Below are 20,576 nucleotides of genomic sequence, written 5' to 3' on the forward strand. Positions count from 1 at the left end.
GCAACTTTAGGGGTTCCAGAAAGAGCCCGCCTCCCACCTCCGAGACTGCCCACACTTGCTTTCCTCACTCCAGAGCCAGAGATGAGGGCTAATTTGCAGATCTGACTGGCACTCCACCTTAAAGTACCCAGACAAACAGGGCTGGTGATAGTTCTCTCCAGCTGCCTCCCTGAAAAACAAGGAGGCGGGTATCATGGCCCCTCCTCCCTCTGTGTCATCTCCTCCTCCACTCCCTTGTTCTTCTCCCTCTTTCTTTTTCTAACTCAAAGGAAATGGATGACTTAGAAAGAGCAAATGAATCAGAAATAGGGAAAGCAGAGAGAGAGAGAGAGAGAGAGAGAGAGAGAGAGAGAGAGAAATTGTGCCAAGTTATTATTCAAAGGAGCTCTCTGGGATCAGGAGCAACAGCGGGTCCCATCAATCACCTGGCAGAGCTCTGGGGCAGGTGAGGACTGTGGCATGTGGTATCTGTGGGTAGTTTGCATGTGAGCAACCTATCCAGGAGCCTGGGGCCCTCTGCCAACCACCACAGAGGAGGGAGGCCAGAGGGACTCCAAAAGAGGACAGGTAGCCCAAAGGCCAGACTGCCTTTCTCCACAGGCCAGAACCCCTGGAGGCCCCACTCGAGCCAGGCCAAAAGAAGGAGAGAGATGTGGTCTGAAGGGACTCAGCCTAGGACCTGTTTGTCACAAGCCTTTGCTTCCTGAACCACCTCATCTGACCAGATGGTGGCCCAAGATGCACTCAGACCTGTAACCCAGGTCTCAGCCCAGCGAGTGCTTTCTAAGCCATGAATGACAAATTATTACAGCACGTCATTGCTTTCTTCCTGTTTTTGTTTTTTTTATTATGTACTTTAAACCTCACTTTATTATAATTTTATGTAAAGATATGTCCCTGCTCATTAAATTATAATTACAATCATCTTGGGGTGAGAACTAGATCTAATTTCTTGTGATTCACAAATCCTTCTTAGAGGAGGCCCTTGCAAAATAAGCATGGAGCCAAGCAGGCTGGACAGAGGGGGGCAGAGCCTCTTAAGTGGCTTCTCACTGCATTTCCCCAGTGCAGCAAAGCCACCATCTGGAAGATTCTTGTCCCCTGGACTGTGCATTTGCAAGCATTATGCTGTTGGATTCCAGGGTTCTAGGTGTTAGGGTGAACAGAAGGTCCCCGCTCTCAGTTTCCTCATCTGTAAAATGGGGATGCTGATAAGAGTAATGACACTATTGGGTAAAGAAAGATGAGTGAAGTAGTGTATGTGAAGCTCTGAAGGTAATGCGTGGCATGCAGTAAGCTGCAATCAACGTGGGCTCTCAAAACCATCGACATCATCATCATCATCCTCAGCCCATTCCACAAAGGCCCCGGGCAAAATCCAAGTAAACACATGGACAACAATGGCATTCCAGAGAGTGAGGGAAGAGGGAGAGAAGTCGGGTGCTCCAGGGTCCGCCTCCTGGGAGTGAGTGGCAGCAAGCCCAAAGAATGAGTTCTGGTGCATGGAGGGGTGGGGGTGGGGCTGTGTGAACTGGGTGTGAGTGCACGGGTCTGGGTGCATGTGGGGAGCTGCATGAGTGTAAACTACCTAGAACTGGGCACAGGAAAGGGTCAATAAATCCTGATCATCCTCTTGGTCTGGGAGGGGGCCGTGGAAGTGGGGTCAAAGCCCCGCCTAGTCCTGCCTGTCACAATGCTTGATCAATGTTAATTCGATGATGAGGATTTTCCAGGTGTTAGGACTTTCATGCTTCACTCCTTTTCAGCTCACAATAGAGCCCCCATGTTGCATGGCCCTCTCCACAGCCCCCCGTGACTGAATCATATTTGGGGGTTTCACCAATGCTCTCCCCTCCCCGGAGAACCACCTGACTCAGTGGGGTCAGCAAAGGCAGCCTCCGGAAGCGGAGGGCCCCAGGGCCAGCGACTGCACTCTCCCTGTGTGGCTGGTCCTGGGCTGCAGGAGGCAGGAGGAGATGGAGCAGCCCCTCCAGCTCGTTAGCATGGCATTGTGAATTCTGGGCATAGTGTGCGTTCTTCTCTCTCCTGATTGCTGCTGAAACCTCCTGCCTGCTTATCAAATCCGAGCCATGCTTCCAGGCCCTCTGCTCTCTTGCTCGCCTCTTCTTCTCCAGAAGAGGAAAACAAGGCAATGTTCCTGAGGGATTTCAGCTCTGCTGATGAGGACAAGGCAGTGATTTGAGCAGGAGATGAGGTGGCTTTAGGGGCAGGAAGCAGAGGGCCTTAACAGCACCTGCTCCCCAGGGCCCATGGAGGAAGGAAAGCCCCTCTCCACACTGCCCTCCCCTTTCCCCCCACAATCCCCCCTCAAATCAGCTGCGGCCACGGGTTTGCCATTAGAGAGCCACTCACCCATCCAGGCCCCCACAAACATTGGTGGAGGCGACAAGGATTCCAAATGAAGCCCAGCATCTGCCCCAGAGCAAGAGAGAAACACAGGGACTGGTTATGGTTTGGATGTGAGGTGTCCCCCCAAAAGACAATGCAAGAAGTTTTGGAGGAGAAGTGATTGGGTTATAGCCTTAACCTAAACAGAGAATTAATTCCTGGTGGGATTAACTGAGTGGTAACTGTGGGCAGGTGGGGTGTAGCTCATTGGAGGCATGGGTGTGGGGTACATAGCTGTATCTGTAAAGTGGAGGCTCTCTCTGCTTTCTGATCACCATGTGAGCTGATTCCCTCCGCCACACTCTTCCGCCATGATGTTCAGCCTCACCTTGAGCCCTGAGGAGTGGAGTCAGCCTTCTGTGGACTAAGACCTCTGAAACCATGAGCCTTCAAATAAACTTTTCTTCCTTTAAAATTATTCTGGTCAGATCTTTTAGTCACAGCAGCAAAAATGCTAACTAAAACGGGGCCAATGCTGGTGCTAATACTCGAGGTGGATGCCTTTGCAGTGCCCCATGGGAAGGAAGCAGGAGTCAAGGATAGGGCCAGATGTCCTTGGGGTTAGAGGAGTGGGATTCTCCAACTGGGAAGCAGAGCAGGGGAGGGCCAGGTCAGCCGCACAGGCCCCGGCAAGTACAAGGTGCTGAGGCAAGGTGAGGAGGCAGCTGGGAAGGAGATGTGGCATGGGAAGTTCTAACTCCAACCTGAAGCAGTGGAGAAGCCACTTAGCTTTTCGAGCAAGGGCATGTCTGGCAAGTGGGGGATGGGCCTAGAGTTGACCTCCACGGGCTAAGCGTGTTCTCCAGGAGGGCTGTGGGCAGGGAAGGCAGGGAACGTGCTCACTATGACTGACTGCCTTGATGGTGCCTTTATTTGACACCAGTTTCCACCAAATCCCTCTGCACCGCCTCCTGGGCACAGAGTGTCTCAGGTATGCATTTTCTCTGGTCAGTCTTCAGACATTCACATCCAGGCATCCTCTGAGGCTGGATCCTTTCTATGCCCTTCATAGGTCCTTACAGAGCACTCGGAAGAGACCTTAGCAAACAGTAGGCACTCACTAAGGAATTTTTTGGCCACTGGGGATTGAACCCAGGGGCACTTCACCATCCCCAGCTGTTTTCATTTTTCTTTCTTTTTTTTTTGTTTTGTTTTTTACTAGTTTGATACAGGATCTAAGTTGCTTAGGGCCTCTCTAAGTTGCCAAGGCTGACTTTCAACTTGAGATCCTCCTGCCTCAGCCTCCCGAGTCACTGGGATCACAGGTGTGCCCCACTGCACCTGGCTTCACTAAGTACTTTTTGCCTCATCTGGGACTGTATCTAACGCTTTTTAGAAATCGTTTTACTATTGATTTAATATTCCCAATGGCATATTTTCCCATGGAACGTTTCCTCTTGCAAGTGTCTCACCCCACAATCAGAGGCAGCAAGTCCAGCTGACCACCTGCCCAATCTCCACCCCTTCTCCCTTACAAACTGAACTCTGACTCGGTCTGGGTAGCCCCAGGTGATAACAGTGACCAGATCAACTAATCACAGACATGCTAATGCAGCCACGTGTCCAGTTCTCCCCAGGAACAGCAAGTCAGGGAGGATGTGCTGGGGCACCTGGGAAGGCTCTGACTCTCCTACTGCAAGAAACGGTTGAGGCTGGGACCACCTCCTTCCTGTCTTGACTGAGACCTCTAGCCATCCTGAGCCATCCTATGACCAGGGCACAGAAGACCTGTGCAGTCTTCTTGCTCTCTGAGGGCAGGAAGTTTGCTTTTCTCTCTGTTGTATCCACAGCACCTAAAAGAGTCCCTGGCACGTGGTCACCACTTAATAGTTCTTTATGGACAGAGGGAATGTCTACATTGCGTCGGTCCCTGTTAGTTGGGAGTCCTGTTACAATTAAATATGTTCCTAACTCACTAACTCTAAAAACTCAATGATGTTTGCCGAGATTATAAGCGAAATAAGCTGAGTAGAACCACAAACTAAGGCCCTGCTCTAAAATGTGGCAGCCATGCTGTCATGAGCCAGCTGGCTCTCCGACCTCAGACTTTCTCTGGCTAGAGCTGGGGCCCCTGGCCCCTGGCCCCTGCCCACTCAACTTGCCCTTCACCTCTGCTTCTCAAGGGAATGCCCAGATGCTCCTTTCTTTCCAAGTTCATGTTCCTTAGTTTCAGTATCACCTTCTGGCCTTGGTCTTCCCGAGTAGGAGAGCTTCAAAGCCCCACCAAATACCAGGAGGGGAGAGAAGCACAGAGGAGGAAACTTGAAAGTCACTTGCTGCCATATGGCTGCAGCCTTGTGTTATCCCTGATGTGAGCCATTAACCTGCTAATTACCAACCAATTAGCTCTGATTTCGGCTGCTGCTTCCACAGCCTTTTATGTCTCTGCTCCTCATCAGCCACAAGGAGGGGCCCCTGACACCCCCCTCATCCCCCAGCTGTCCTTGGAGGAGACAAACAAGGGCTTTCTATAAACAGGTTGTGTGCAGCTTTCTGAGCCTGCCAGTGGGCGCCAAAGAGGAGTTCCCCCAAAGATCTACAATCATGGACATTTAGAACTTGATTGTGAAGGGGTTGTCTGCCGTTAGTAAGTTATATTTCCACCAGATGGGATAATGAAAGTAAAGATTATGAAATAACTTCGAAATGAAATGACTTTCCTGAGGTCTCGGCTGCAGACCTAAAACCTGGCATGGCAAGCTCCCCTTTGAGCCCCACTGTTTTTACATCCAGCTAATATCATACTCGAAGTGTCTCAGCTCCCTCTCCACATGCTCCTCATTTTCTTGCTATGATGCTATCAATGCTTCCCCACGGCACAGTCAGTCTCTGAAATGCTACCTAACTTTTGCTTCAAAATCCAGCTCAAAACTCTTCTCTGGGAAGTGTGTCCTGCCTCCTGCCAATGACCTCCAGAATAGTCTGCACCATGCTTCTAGCACACACAGCTATGTGATCTAATAAATGTCTAGAAACTTAATGCTTGCCTCGATTGACCTCCCTGCCTGGACTAAGTTCCTGAGGGTAGTTCCCCTGTGTCCCTATTTATTTATTTATTGGTAACAGGGACTGGACCCAGGAGTGCTTAACCACTGAGCCACCTCCCCAGACCTTTTCAAGTTTTATTTAGAGATAGGGTCTCACTGAGTTGTTTAGTGCCTCACTTTTGCTAAGGCTGGCTTTGAACTTGCAATCCTCCTGCCTCAGCCTCCTGAGCCTCTGGGATACCAGGCATGCACCACTGTGCCTGGCCCCTGTGTCCATCTTAGTGAGAGTTCATGATCTGGTACATGATGAAAGCTTAACAGATAGCTGACTGCCCAGTGATCTACTGCTATGATATACAACTCCAAATGAGAATGGCTTTAGGCAACCTTTCTGTTTTATTTTGTTTGTTTGGACATGGGGTCTCCTTCTATTGCCCAGGCTGTCCTCCAACTCATGAGACTTGAGTCATCCTCTGGCCTCAGCCTCCCAAGCAACCGGGACTACAGGCACTCACCAGGAGTCTGAGCTAAAACAACTGTTGCATCATCTCATACAAGTGTGCAGATGGATTGGGACTTGCTAGAAATTTCTGTTGTGGGAGAGTTCAGCTGGGACTGAGGTCACGTGGGGGCAGGGCTGGGCTGGGATATCCAGGATGGACCACTCACCTGGCTGGTGCCTTAGTGGGGGCTGAAAGGCTGGTTCAATTGGGAGGCTGGGCTGGCTGGGTCTCCATCTCTCTCTATCTGAATGATCTCAAGGTCTGCCCTTCCACACGTCCTTTCTACAGGGTCTTTCCAGTATAGAGGGCCCGAGCTTCTTACATATTGGCTCAGGGATCCCAAACACACAAAAGTGTAAGTTGTCAGGGTTTCTTAAGGTCTAAGTCCAAAACTGTCCCAATGTGTTAGCCACATTTACCTGTTAAAGCAAGGTCTGGTTTACCATGGACATCTTAGGACCTTTGTAACCTCTTGACTAAATCCCAGGAGAAGTTCGTGGAGGTTGGAATCTGGTTTTTCCTAATGCTGAGATTTCTAAAAAATTTAAACTGCCTCTCCCTCAGACTTTTCATCAAAAATAAGAGGAAAAGACACGCATACCCCTTCCTAGAATGCTGGCACCACACCTGCAAAAAGTATAAAACCCCTAAGAGAGTGGAGGTGTTTGTATGTTACGAAAGAGGCTTAAATGCCATCCTTTCTAACTGCCATGTTGTTGTTGTTGTTATTATTATTACTATTATTAATTAATTTTTTTTTTTTTTTTTTTTTTTGCAGTCTAAGTTGCCCAGGCTGGCAAGTAATTGGCCTAAAGTGGTGAAGCTAGATGTGTCTAACCCCAAGTCTTTTCCAACGTGCCAAAAGAGTGATTAGGAACTGATTTAATGTTATTTAGTCTAAAGAAACTGAGATCCTGAAAGGTGATATTGCCCAGAGTTTCTCAGCCAGGATCTCAAGTTCTCCTTAGAAGAAAGTTGCAAAGGAAAGCACAGGGCCCAGCGTGTAGTAAGAGTTAACTGAACACAAGCCCCATCTCCCCTCCAAGCCAGCTTCCTCCCAGCTCACCGTCCTGTGTCCAAAGCATGCAGCCGGGCCTCTGCTACTGGCATGCGGTGCGCATGACCGGCTCCCTTGATGAGGGATGGAAGCCTGCAGGGAGAGCTGGAAGGGCTCCCTCCATCTCGCTCCTCTCCCTGCTTGCATTTCATCCAGCAGTCGTTTGGGTTTTGAGCAATCTGTTCCTGGAAAGCAGAGGGAAGTAACAGATTGATGTATCGACTGTGTGTGGCCAAGTGATTTATTTTTAATGTGACTAAACAAGACACACACCTGCCTATGGAAACGTAATCAAATTGAATCATCAGGGACTCAGATGGCCGTTTGGGCCAGGAAAAGACAGAGGAAACAGGAGAGGGGAAAGGAGAGGGGCAGAGAGAGGAGCAAAGGGAAGAGGGAGACGGGAGGAGCTGGGGCTGCGCGCTCAGAACTGTGATCGCCATGGCCTGGCGAAGCACCCCCAGCTGGCCTCCGTGCTTTCCACGTGGCTCTGCGGACGCCTGGAATTTCATAATTAGATTTTCGTCCCTATCATTTCATCCAACACAGCATGATAATCTGCACTCTACCTCTGTGAGAAGGAATGGTAAGGTCTTTATGAAAGCAGGATGCTTTCGAGGGGTGGGATGGCACTAGAACAAGTTTATGAGAGTCTCCATTGAGGGGACAGCAGGCCCAGAAAGAACGTGGGGGTTGGTCTCTCCTTGGAAGCTTTCTTGAATCATGACAGCTGCCTTCACCGAGCACAGCTGGATCCGGGCACCTGGCACCAGCCAGGCCAGGCGGGCACCGCTTCCTCTGTGCTCACAGTGGACTGCATTCCTGCCCATAGAGTCACACTCCAGGCGAGGGAACCGAGGCCCAGACTGTGGGTGTCCTTGGGGACCTACACAGTGGCCTGGCTCACAGAGGACACTCGGTGAAGAAACCAGCACAGTGAGGTGGCATGGGACATCCCACTCTCAGCCATTTGCCATCCCTTCTCCCTACCTCTCACCAGGACAGCCTCAGAAATCTGTGAACCCCTGACTTTGGGAGGCTAACCTGTCTTCCGCCCCAGCGGCCTTCTCCAGGTCCCTGGGTCAGCGCCACCCACTGGGCAGCCGACTACTTTACCGACTATGGCCTTCCGCCTACTGGGGAGGCTGGAGGCCTTTGAGTGCAAGCCCGCATCTCTGCGGAGCCTTTCGGTGCTTGTATACGATCACAGATAAGGCAGTGTATTTCCCCAAAGCAGTAGTCTGAATAGATTGCTGCATTTTTTTATTTACACAGATTATAATAGGTTTTCTTTCTTAAAAATTTCATCAAACTATCCTTTAGCCTGCCCCTAGTGTTGGGTAGAATAGCACATGAAGGAAATTATAAATTCATAAGTGGCCAGGCACAGTGGTGCATGCCTGTAATCCCAGCAGCTCAGGAGGCTGAGGCAGGAGGATCACAAGTTCAAAACCAGCCAGCCTCAGCAACTCATTAAGACCCTGTCTCAATAAAAGAAAGAAAGAAGAAATTAAAAGGGATGGGGGAACTGTGGATGTGGCTCAGTGGTTAAGTGCCCCTGGGTTCAATCCCTGGTACCAAAGCGGGGGGGGCGGGGGGGGGGGGGGGGGGGCGGGTCATAAGTAAACTTGTAAAGATTGATAAGCTCTAGTGTGGACAAGGAGGGGAAATAGATATTTGTACTTTGTTGGTAAGGTCTTTCTAGAAGGCAAGTCATCAGTAAATAACAGTGACTTAAACAAAATAGATTTGGGGAGATTTTTGTTTATTTTTAACACAAAAGTCTAAGCTGGGAGAAAGTCCGAGAAAGACGGATGGTTCTGTCCCACAAAATTATCCAGGAATAAAAGTTTTTTTCTAATTGCTGCTCCGCTATCATCAAGGGTGTTTCCAGCATCCCCTGGAATTAGCTGGCTCCCACCACCACATCTGTTCACAAGTAGCTTACCCCACAGGGACAGAGGAAGGAGAGCAGACGGCTTCAGGGCTGCTTCACACTAGCTAGTCAAGTACCTGCAGAGGACTGGTTCCGGACCCTTGTAGATACCAATCAGAGGATATGCAGGTCCCTCATATGAAATGGTATGATATTTGCATATAACCTCCTATATATTTTAAATCTGCTCTAGATTGCTTATAACACCTGATACAATATAAATACTAAGTAAGTGGTTGTAACACTATATTGTTTAGGAAATAATGACAAGGAATACAATCTATACTTAGAATGGATGCAGTTTTCCCCTGAATATTTTCTGTCTGCTGTTGGTTGAATCCATGGATGTAGACTCCATGGATACTGAGGACCGACTTTACTTCCTATTGGTTAAAACTTCCTTTCATTCTCCATGTAGCAGTTAGGGAGGTTGGAAGACACATTTTCAACCTGTGCCCAGCTAAAACTCAGGAGATTCATTATTTTAAAAAGGGAGTAAATGGATATGGGATAGGGGGAATGAATAATTTCTGACATAAACAAAAACCATGAAAACTTAAAAGTATATATGTCACTTAACCTAGCAATTACAGTTCTAGAAATTCATTCTGAGGAAATATTTACACAAGCACACAAAGATTCTGTAGAAGGATTATACTGGACATGTTCAAAAGCTCTTTGACATTTCTCCCTCAAAAGGACTGGACTTAGGGACTCGCTTCTAATGAATAGATGAGATAGAGGTGACAATATGGACTTCTGTGGCTGGGTCATAAGAGGCACTGCTGTTTCTACTTTGCTCTCTTGAATGACTGCCCTGGGGGAAGCCAGCCACCATGTTGTGGAGACACTCCATCAGCCTCATGGAAAGACCCAGGGGGAAAACGAGGCCTCCCACCATCAGCAAACACCCAACACCCACTGGCCAGCCCTGTGAGGAAGTGGCTCCTCTGCCCTTGTCAAACTCGGCGACTATAGACCATCAGCATCAACTGCAACCAAGTGAAAAATGCTGAGCCAGAAACCACCCAGCCAACAGATCTCAAATTCCTGGCTGGCAAAATTTGTGATCAGGCCTGGGGATGTAGCTGACTGGTAGAGTACTTGTCTAGCATGCACAAGGCCCTAGGTTTAGTCCCCACTTCTGAAAAAAATATAATTGTGAGCAATAATGAATATTATAGTGTTAAGCCTCTAGATTTGGGGGTAATGTGTTGGGCAACAAGAAATAACTAATACAATAGTCACCACTTCCTTTTAATAGCAAAAAAAAAAAAAAAAATCAGAAACACCTGAAATGTCAATAACAGACATTATAAACCACAACAAATCCACAGTCTGGAATATGCTATAATGCAAAGGATGTGTATGCTATGTTATTGACAGCACCCCAAGACATGTCAGTACATGAAAATAGAAACACTTGTAGTATCATCCCAACTAAATGAAAATACAAAAAAGTTATATGTACATGTCCATATATACATATATGTGATACACCCATACTATGTATACCCAAATGTGTATATTCACATTGGTGCAAATGTGAGGAACATTTAAACCCAACTGCTAGGTGGTTTTACCCCTGCAGAGGGAAGTAGAATTGAGGGTGAGGAGTAGTAATATAATTTTCACAGTTAGCTTTGCAATCTCATGTATTATTTCAACCTCTTACAATGAAAAAGAATCTGTATATTCTCTGTGTGATAAACCAGGAAAAAATTAAAAGAAAAAAAATGAGAGAGAAGAGGGGCAGGCAGGGAATGTGGAAGGAAGAAGGATAGAAGATAGGCGTTGTACAACTTACTGAGTCATGGTGACTGCAGGCACCTCACTTGAAGAAGGAGCTACTACCTCTCTTGGGTATAGACCACCAGCGATGCTCAGGGTGTCTATTGAGGAGGATAGGGAAAGCCTGATTCCACGTGGGAGTGCCAGCCAGTGGGTATCTACAACCTAAGGGCTGGGGGTGCTGTGCAGAGTGGTGGAGGGCTGGGGGTTCCCAGGCGAGTAAAGGGAAAGTGTAATGGTGAGCCTGGAGGAGGGTGGGGCACAGGCACTGCCAGCTCAGCAGGGACAGCAGTGCCGCCCCAGCAATCCCCAGGCTCTGCAAGTCCAGGCAGGCTTTACACAACAGGCCTATGGAAGAATCAGCCCTGGCACAGATGAGACTGGAGGGGACAGAGTGGAGAGGATCAGGCCAGTGTGCCCCCCTGCAAGGTCCTGGCTGCTACCTTGGGATCAGGCCTCAGGGTCACCGTGCTTGTCCCTGCCCTGCCTGGGCTTCCCTAGAGGAGAGTCCAGTGAGAGGAGGGTCCTGGACTCAGGCTCTCAGGAGCAGGCTCCCAGAGAGAACCAAGTACCCAACTCTTTACCGGTCCTTCCGGGGGCTGGTGGAAAACTGGGAACAGGCTGCCCCGCAGGTCCATCTCCACAGCCGCTGGCCTTTGCACTTAGTGAACCAGCTTCCCCTTGAGCCAGATGAGACAGAGACAGGGAAAGCCTGCTGGATTGTTTGTTTGCTACCTGCTTGCTTCAGTAGCTCTGGTTGTTTCTAAGGAGATCTTTACAAAGCCCTGAACTTACAGTTCCATCGTCTGCATGGGTATAATTTAAAATTAAAGCAGTAGTGGTTCCCCGCTAAGCATTTTAACAACAGCAAGAGTTTTGCTCTCGCCTTGGGGTACACTAGCCTGCCTGTACATCACGAGGCAAGGTTGGCAAAGCCAGTGGGGGTCTCCCCCTTCTCCTGTGCCCCTCTCCTTTCCTAGCACCAGGTCTGCTAACCTGTTTCCAGTTCCTCTGAGAGCTGGCAGCTCTCCCACCCGCCTTGCTGCTAACCTTCTAGAGCCAACCTGCCTTGCTGCTCCCACAGCACCTCTCCTGCTTCTCCATTCCTGTGGCCCCGCAGGCTACTGAGGCCTCCATGCTTTCACTGCCACGGGACTCATCCCACTGGAGGATATATCCCTGTTTCCTCTCTGTCTAGCTCTCTGCACTGAGGTCTCAGAAGGCAGAAAGACCTTGTCTGTTTTGCTTACAGTTATGTCCCCAGAACCCAGCATGGGACCTGACATACCACTGTGCTCAATAAAGACATTGATATTTGAAATTAGCCAATTATCCACAGCAAAACAATTAGTACAGAAGAAAAATGCAGAGTCCATCCTGGCCGACGCAATGAATTCATTCTTCTACAGTGTTCGGTTTGTCAGCACTTACTGAGCTCCTCCTAGGTACAGGAGACAGGTAACGCTCAGTACGTGTTAGTTTCCTCCATGCTAAAAGAGATTTGGTGTCCACCAAAGTTTGCTGGAACCCTAAAGGAAACCAATTATCCTGCCCTTTCCCTGGGGATTTGATTGAACTGGCTTGTCCATTATAGCCATAGAAATATCACTAACAGGCGATGCCAGCAGGATTAGATCTGCAGTGTTTAAAGTTTAGCTAGAGAGCTTTCTGCAAATGTCAACACCGCTACTCTGTTTCCTGCAAACCAGCATCCTAATCAGCAGGGCTGCCTTTTCTAGTTCATTGAGCAATGACATAAAAAAAAAAAAAAAAAAAAAAAAAAGTCCCAGCATAAGCATTTCTCTGGAAGGGAAATACCAAAAGGCAGAGAGGCAGAGAGGAGGTAATAGCCATCATCGCCACCTACTACGTGGTGCCCATCATGCCCTACTTATTGTTTTAGTTATATTGCCTCCAGTCCTCACACCAGTACTGACAGCTAGAGAGACAAAGACTCACAGAAGTCACGCAGCTCCAGCTGGGGTGCAGAGCTTGGGTACTCTCCATGGCAACTCATTACCTTGGGAAAAAACTCCCATTGTGTCCTATTAAGGTACAGTGTTTCAGAATGCCAGGGACTTTGGGGACTGGTCATAAGAAGAAAATGATGGCACTGCTCATGCCAGGTGTCCTGCAGCTCCAATCTTCTCATCTCCCTCAATGTCCCTCGAAGATCAAGTACAGCGATGTGATTTTGGAAAATTTGGAGCTGGAGAAGGAGCTCTCTTTCAGGTTGTGCATACTGGGTTGCTGGCCTAGCAGCTGGTAGGCTTGATGGGATTTCAAAATGAAGTGATAATGAAAATGATACCCTGGGGACTTTCCAAAGAAATTGCTAATGGAGAATGGCTGTGATAGATGGTGGGAAGTGTCACTCCAGGTTGTCACCACTGCATGCAGACAGTTTTGAGGCCAGGTCTGGCTAGAACAGTGGGGGTCACCTCTCAGACTTGACTCTGCACTGGAAACCCACCCTAAGAGGAGCCAAGGTGAATGCATGAAACCAGATGCAGAAGGCACAGTAACTAGGTTAACCGCTGGAGCTGAAGACATTTCATCTTGAACATGGGCAGGCAGCTGAACATAGGAGCCAGATTCCTGATTCCTGCACAGGAGAGGCTAATTTCCCTGCATAGGAGTTCCTAATTTTGATCTCCAACCATCCAGAGGCTGTGTGGCCCTGGGGTCTCAGCCTGACTGCCCTCTACCATCATTCAGTGAACTTTTTTTTTTTTTTTTTTTTTTTTTTTTTTTTTTTGCAGTACTGGGGATTGAACCCAGGGCCTTGTGCTTGCAAGGCAAGCACTCTACCAACTGAGCTATATCCCCAGCCCTTCCAGTGAACTTTAAATGGAGACAAATGCTCAGGACTCATGTGGATGTATGCAATCAGAATTTATGAGGGAGGAGGCTGGGTAATATATATTTTCAAAACTCTCCATGTGGTTCTACCATCCAGCCAAAGTTCCAAACCTCTGCTACATTCTAGGTGTTATGGTTTAGATGTGGTGTCCCCCAAAAGCTCACATGTAACACAATGCAAGAAGGTTCAGAGGAGAAATGATTGGGTTGTAAGAGTCTTAACCCAATCAGTGAATTAATCCCCTAATAGGGATTAACTGGTAACTGAAGTGAAGGGTGTGAATGGAGGAGGTGGGAATTGGGGCGTGGCTTTGGGATATATATTTGTGTTTGGCCAGTGGAGTTTTTCTCTCTGCTTTCTGATCACCATGTGAGCTGATTCCCTCTGCCATACTCTTCTGACATGATGTTCAGCCTCACCTCAAGCCCTAGGAATGGAGCCAGGCTTCTATGGACTAAGACCTCTGAAACCATGAGCCTTCAAATAAACTTTTCCACCTTTAAAATTGTTCTGGTCAGATCTTTTAGTCATAGTAGCAAAAGAGCTGACTAAAAGACTAGGCATAGATAGAGATCACAGTAATCAACGAGAGCACTCCTTGAAATAATTTTTGCCTAGGCTTCTCCCCTTAGCTCTTGTTTCAGTGGGTCTGGCGAGGACCGAAGGACTTTTCATAGCCTTTTCATGAGCTTCCTGGTGGTTGTATGATAGATAAGCATGAGGACCTCCAACTATAATAAAATTCATATTTCCATCACTAGAAGCACTACTTCTGATATATTTTTATTTCTGTGTATATTACTGTGACCTGACCATCATTAGATTGGGTGACTCTATCACCCATGAGCCCCTCCAAGACAGGAGGGTCTCTGTCTTGTTTACTGTGATGTTCTCAGCACTGAGAAGAGTGCAGGCGATGGGGATTCCCCAGATGTTAGTTGAATAAATGAATGAATGTGTTTCTTGTATTTTGACCCTTCTACCTTTGAAATCAAGAAAGGATGAGAAACAAATTTCGAAAAAATAAATATCTATCTATATCTAGCTATATATACATACACAAACATATATGAAATACTTGTATTTCATTTCCCTTTATAGATCTAAAGTCCTATTGTTAGAAACCTAAACATTCATTCTATGTGGAACTCGATTTCTTTCAGTCGTCAAGTTTGGATATCTGGAGATCCGACGGCCCAGAGAAAAGCAGAACTGTTTAGGAGAAAACAATGTTCAGAAGTATGCAGGAGAAGTCCCCCTACCCCTAGACAATTTTTTTTTTTCTGATGTTTTCTGCTTCATTTTAAGTCTCATGTAGTTAGTTAAGCTATAGGACTTGACAGAAAACTACAATGTTTTTAGCAAAGTTAGTAAAGCTATATGCTTTGATTTGTATACATGCAGGAAACATTCATTGTGTAACTACTGGTTTCCAGTACCACTGGGAACTTAGTAAAACAGAACACACAGTCTTGTCCTTGAAGATATCCCAGTTCGTGAAAAGTCACGGAACCAGGCTTTAGGGTACAGTGTGATAACAAAGGTCATCTAAAAGGACTTCTGTTGGAAGACATACCATTAATTTATGAACCATTAAGACAACGGCAGCCGATTGAACAGAGACACACCATGGAATGTGAGACCTGTTCCAATTTCAGAGATGTTAAAAATAGAGGGGGAAGGTGCATTTTATAATTTATGAACTATGTAAACATTAGGAGAGAAACTGGGACCCAAAAGATGTGAAGAATAAGCCAATGTTTGGGTGTGAGGGGGATTTGGGGGCAGAAGAGTCCTGTCCTGAGGGAACAGCTTGGGTGGAGAGTCTGGAAGGATGGCGGCAGCTGCCTGGAGCCAGGACAGCTAGGGGTTGGGGCTGAGGGCTGGAAGGTGGGGTGAGGCTGTTGAGCGGAGCCAGGGCCAGGTCACAACAGGCCTTATCATAGGTCGCCTTAGTCCTGGTTTCCTTCTGTAGCTCCTTCTTTCAACCTCAAGTGTCTTGTCGGGCAATACATTCTATGATCACCCTACTGATAAGCCGTTTCGAGATATGTGCTCTTTATCCCAAGAGCAATAAGAGCAATGAAACGGTTTTAAACAAAGAGTGACATGATCAGATGGGTAACTATGTATGTGGTGGAGGGAGATGGGGATTGCTTCATTTGAATTTTTTGTTTTGATGAGCTAGTATATTCACACAAGTCACAATCGTTAAAAAAAAACATGGAAGTGAAAAATTTCTCTTCCACCCCTGCCCTCCTCTCTCCCTTCCACCCCATCCTAAAAGCAATTTTCCTCCTGAAAACAGCCAACATTACCAACTTGGGTGCCCTTTCAGAGACACTTAATGCACATAGGAACAAATATTTTTGCTTTCATACATGTCTGTTACTTTCTCTGATCTGTCCTTTATTTCATTTAATTTGCTTGCTTTCCTTATTCCTCTTGCTTGATCTCTCTGCTTTTGGGGGTGGGTACCAGGGACTGAACTCAGGGGCACTCCACCACTGAGCCACATCCCCAGCCCTATTTTGTATTTTACTTAGAGACAGGGTCTCACTGAGTTGCTTAGCACCTCCCTGTTGCTGAGGCTGGCTTTGAAGTCTTGATCCTCCTGCCTCAGCCTCCAGAGCTCTCTGCATTTTTGACAGTATTTATTTTCCATTTTACTCTTTTCAAGATCTTAGGCTTCATTGTCAAAATGCACATGGGATGGTTTATTTTTCTTCCACTTCTTCTCTGACCTCTGCCAGCTCAGGTTTCACTTCCTCCTGTTGCTTTATTACCTCTTCCCAGATCTCTAAAGTGTGTGCATTCTTTGTAGGGGGAAATTACTTTGCTAAGTTCTCTTAATTTTCTGGTTAAAAATTTCTTCTTCTCCAGGGAAATACGTGTCACTGAGTCTTTTCCTGTGTGCTGTTTTATTTTTTCTTCTTTTGCCTACCCCACTTCTTTTCCTTGTCAATCTTCATATAGATTACTCATCATTGAAGGGAGAGATTTTTTTTTTTTTTTTTTTTTTTTTTTTTGTACTGGGGATTGAACACAGAGGCACTTAACCTCTGAGCCACATCCCCAGCCCTTTTTGTATTTTATTTACAGACAGGGTCTTGCTGAGTTACTCAGGGCCTCGTTAAGTTGCTGAGGCTGGCTCTGAACTTGTGATTCCCCTGCCTCAGCCTCCTGAGCGGCTGGGACTACAGGCATACGCCATCATGCCCCGCAAGAGGGAATTTTCCCCCCATGAACCTCATGTGTGAGAGAGGCCAAGGCTGTCTTCTAGAATGGCCATTTTTTTCTTTTGTTCCAGGGTTGATGAAAGTTCACTTATCCCTGAATTCTCTCCTGCCAGTGGCAAGGCTTTGCCCAGAGCTGTGGCTCTCTTCCCGTTGCCAAGGAGACAACAACTTCCTGCAAATACGGCTTTTCTGGGTGATGCCCGCTTTAGTCCCAGTCCAGCAGAGCTCATGCCACCAGTAACTGACCCCCTGCAAATAAGGAGCTCTGCTTTCCGCTTGCATGGGTGCCCCTCCCCTGTCAGTGAGTGTTTTGCAGCCACCCCGACACTGGAGGGCAGGCGTCCCTGCTCCACCTCCTCCCCGGACATCTTTGCTGAGGCTGGGTTGATTTGGGCGACTCTTTCACCCCTTTTGTGCTTTAGGTATCTAATATTTTCACTAAAAATGGAACTTGTGATTTTATTTCTCATTTCCTTTTTGCTTTTGGATTATTTCCAGAAAAAGAAGGAGGTGTTGCTATCTTTATACCATCTCCATATCAGTACCCAGATTAGACAGATCGTGTTGGCCATGGTGTGGAAATCAGACAGGAGGCAGAAAGACCAGAGGCTGGTAAACCAGTTAAGAGGTTTCTCCTGCACCGAAGAGTTGGTGCTGGGGAGGAGAGGAAGAGGGTAGAGGCAGGACATAGGGAGAGCTGGCACTGATGTATCTTGGGTACATGGATGATCGGAGGTATGCTGGGGTGGGGATAGATCAAGACGAAGAGATATCTTTCTAGGCTGACTGCTGGCTGCTGCTTGTACTGTCACAAAGGAGTTGTTTCATTCTTTACTTTCTGCCCATTTCCAAGTCATATCTGTTTGGTTGCACCCTGTAGGAGAGTCGCACTGAGTCCTAGTGAGGCAATGAGCTTCTGACCCCACCTTTGGAGGTCCCCTGCATATAACCGGCAACCTTTAAGAAAACCTGTGGCAGGCAGAAATCGAGTTCATTTTTCTTCCAAAATTTCTGTCCTATTAACCAACTCCCCCTGATGAAACCTGAACAACAAAACGAAATGAAACAAAACCAGAGAAACTGGTGATACAAAATGCTCTGTAGAATTGTTGATATGCCAGTGTTTCTGCCAAGTCCTGACTAAGGAACAAAGATTCCTGGGGGAGAGGCTGGGGAACCTAAGACATCCTACCCCCACCTCCAGAAAGCTTTTGGGGTCCCTAAGCTACTGAAGTTGAGTAGAGGACTTTTTCTCTCTGGGATTTTCCTGAGCAAAGAAAAATAGAAAAAGTAAAATCTGATTCTTTAGTCAGTGCAAATAAATCTTTGCCATTTGCCTGTTTTTTTTTTTTTTTTTTTGGTTATTTAATGTGTAGTCAGAGTTGAGCACTAACTGAGGGCCATACAACTGCACAATCTCAGAGACTGTCAGAGTTCAACATTAGAAATCTGCTACTTCAATCCTGTCCACTCATGTCTAGTAAAACAGCTGCCTGTGAGTGTCCCAGATAAAATGTGTTTGGTTCCACTCCACTGAGTAGACTGACAGCTGCAGGCACAATAACCTAGATACTGTAGCCTTCTCCCCCCACCCCTGCATTTCCCTGGAGATCACACCCAGGGCCTCACACATGCTAAGCAAACACTCTGACACTGAGCTACATCCCTAGCCAGATGCTGTATCTTTTGCATCTGGCTTTAGACTTTCACCTTAACTCCTTCTAGGATGTCATTTGACTCTATGTGGTTACAGCCAGGGTTGGCCTTCTGCACACAGCTTTGACAATGTAGAGTGATATTTCCAATCATCTGATGTAAGTGGTTTCCTATTAGCGATATCTTTGGAAAGTCCCCAGCCCTTACTAAGCTGCTGGCTCTTGGGGCTCTTAAAGTTTTACTTTGCAAAAATATATTGGATCCTCCGGTCTTTAGGACTCTGCTCCTTTAAATGGCTTCAGAACCATGGCTATGCTTTCCAATGGAATGTTTTACATTAATTTAAAACATGCTTATATAAGATAGGGTGTGGAGTCTTCAAAAACTTGGTGTAATGCTTACGAAGTTATGGGGAAAAAAAACAGGATACAAAATTATATAATTTAAAGCATGTTAAAAATGAGTGTGATTGAGTGAAATGAGACTTCTCAACCTGCCCTCCCCGCCATCCCTCACCCACTCCTATTTCCCTTCCAAACCATTAAAGGGTTGGCAGCTTGAGTGCAATACGCTTTTTTGTCAAGTTAATGAAGGATGTCTTGTCATCCAACCTTGGACAGAGAGAGGAAGTAAATGTTCTCTTGGGCTAATAAGGTCAGAGTGTTTGCTCGTAGGAAATAGAGTTATGCGTATAGTTAACAGGAAGAATATTAATGTCTTATGTGGGTCACATAGTTGTCTTTTTTTTCCTGGAAGTAGTCCTTGGATAGTGAGATATATCTGATTTTAGATGCACGGTTGGGCTTACAGCTAAAGTTTAAGCAGCAGACCTCCCAGCCCTGCACCTGAGAGCCCCTCTTGCCCTGTACCCCTCTTCTGCAGCAACCATCATTCGCAGAGGACATATGAGACCATTGAAACCCAGAGGCTGGGAAATGTGGGAGGCACAGGAGGATTCAAGAGTCCCTCACTAGTTGCAGGAAAAAAAGTGCTTTCCAGAAGGGGGCGACTTGACTTCTGGGCAAGAAAAAGGTAGAGATCCAGAGGGGCAACAGGAAGAGAGGAGAGAGGGCGAGAGCCACACAGGAGACCTTGTGAAGATCCACCGCACATCAGGAGACCTCCTCCGCCTGCCGCCCTGCCAGATGGGACCCCAATTCTAAAACATCTGGAGAAGGTCTGAAGCCTTCCTTCAAGTCCAGGTCACTGCAGGCGGTCCAGGCTCCCCCTGGTTGCAGGGAGGGGTGGTGCTGAAGCAGCCCCCAACAAAGAGCCACTCACTGAGGGTGGGAAGCAGCCACTCCCAGGGACAAAACACCTGGAGGTAGTAGAAGAGCCCAGAAAGAAGCCTGTTCCAGAATTTACAAATATATATGCATAGAAAAAAAGACTAGAGAAGCTGACCAGATGGCACACAGCTAAAACCCTGGCTGTTCAGGAGGCCGAGGCAGGTAGATGGCAAGCCAGCTGGGCAACTCAGAAAGACCCTATCTTAAGATTAAAAAATAAAAAGGACTGGGGCTGTATCTCAGTAATAAGTACTTGCCTAGCATATGCAAGGCCCTGGGTTCTAGCCCCAGTACTGCAAATTTTATAAATATATATATAATAGATATATATATTATATATATAATTATTTTTGTGGTACCAGGATTAAACCTTGGGGTGCTTAACCACTGAGCCACACCCCCAGCCCTTTTTGTATATATTTTTTTGAGACAAGGTCTCACTATGTTGCTTAGGGCCTTGCTAAATTGCTGAGGCTGGCCTTGAACTCACAATCCTCCTGGCTCAGCCTCCCAAGCCACTGGGATTACAGGTATACGCCACCATACCCAGCTAGGTATCATATTTTCCTGCTGATTTATGCTTTTCTTAATGGTCAGTGTTTTAGTAACAAAGAGATATGTGCTGTTTTTATTCTCAAAATCCATGACCAAACACTCTGGGAGGCTTAAAGGCTGAAGAATTCAAAGAAGCTAGAGTCAGATTGACAGTGTTGGGGACACCGTGGTAATGAACAGAGCCTGGAAGGGATCTGAAGAGTCATCCAGGCCACACCCCTGCCTTCTGGGGTAACCTACCTGCACAAGACACAGCAGCTGAACCCCTCACCACTGTGCCTGAGCTGCCCC

Source organism: Sciurus vulgaris (genome assembly GCF_902686455.1).
Source record: "Sciurus vulgaris genome assembly, chromosome: 2".
NCBI classification, from domain to species: domain Eukaryota; kingdom Metazoa; phylum Chordata; class Mammalia; order Rodentia; family Sciuridae; genus Sciurus; species Sciurus vulgaris.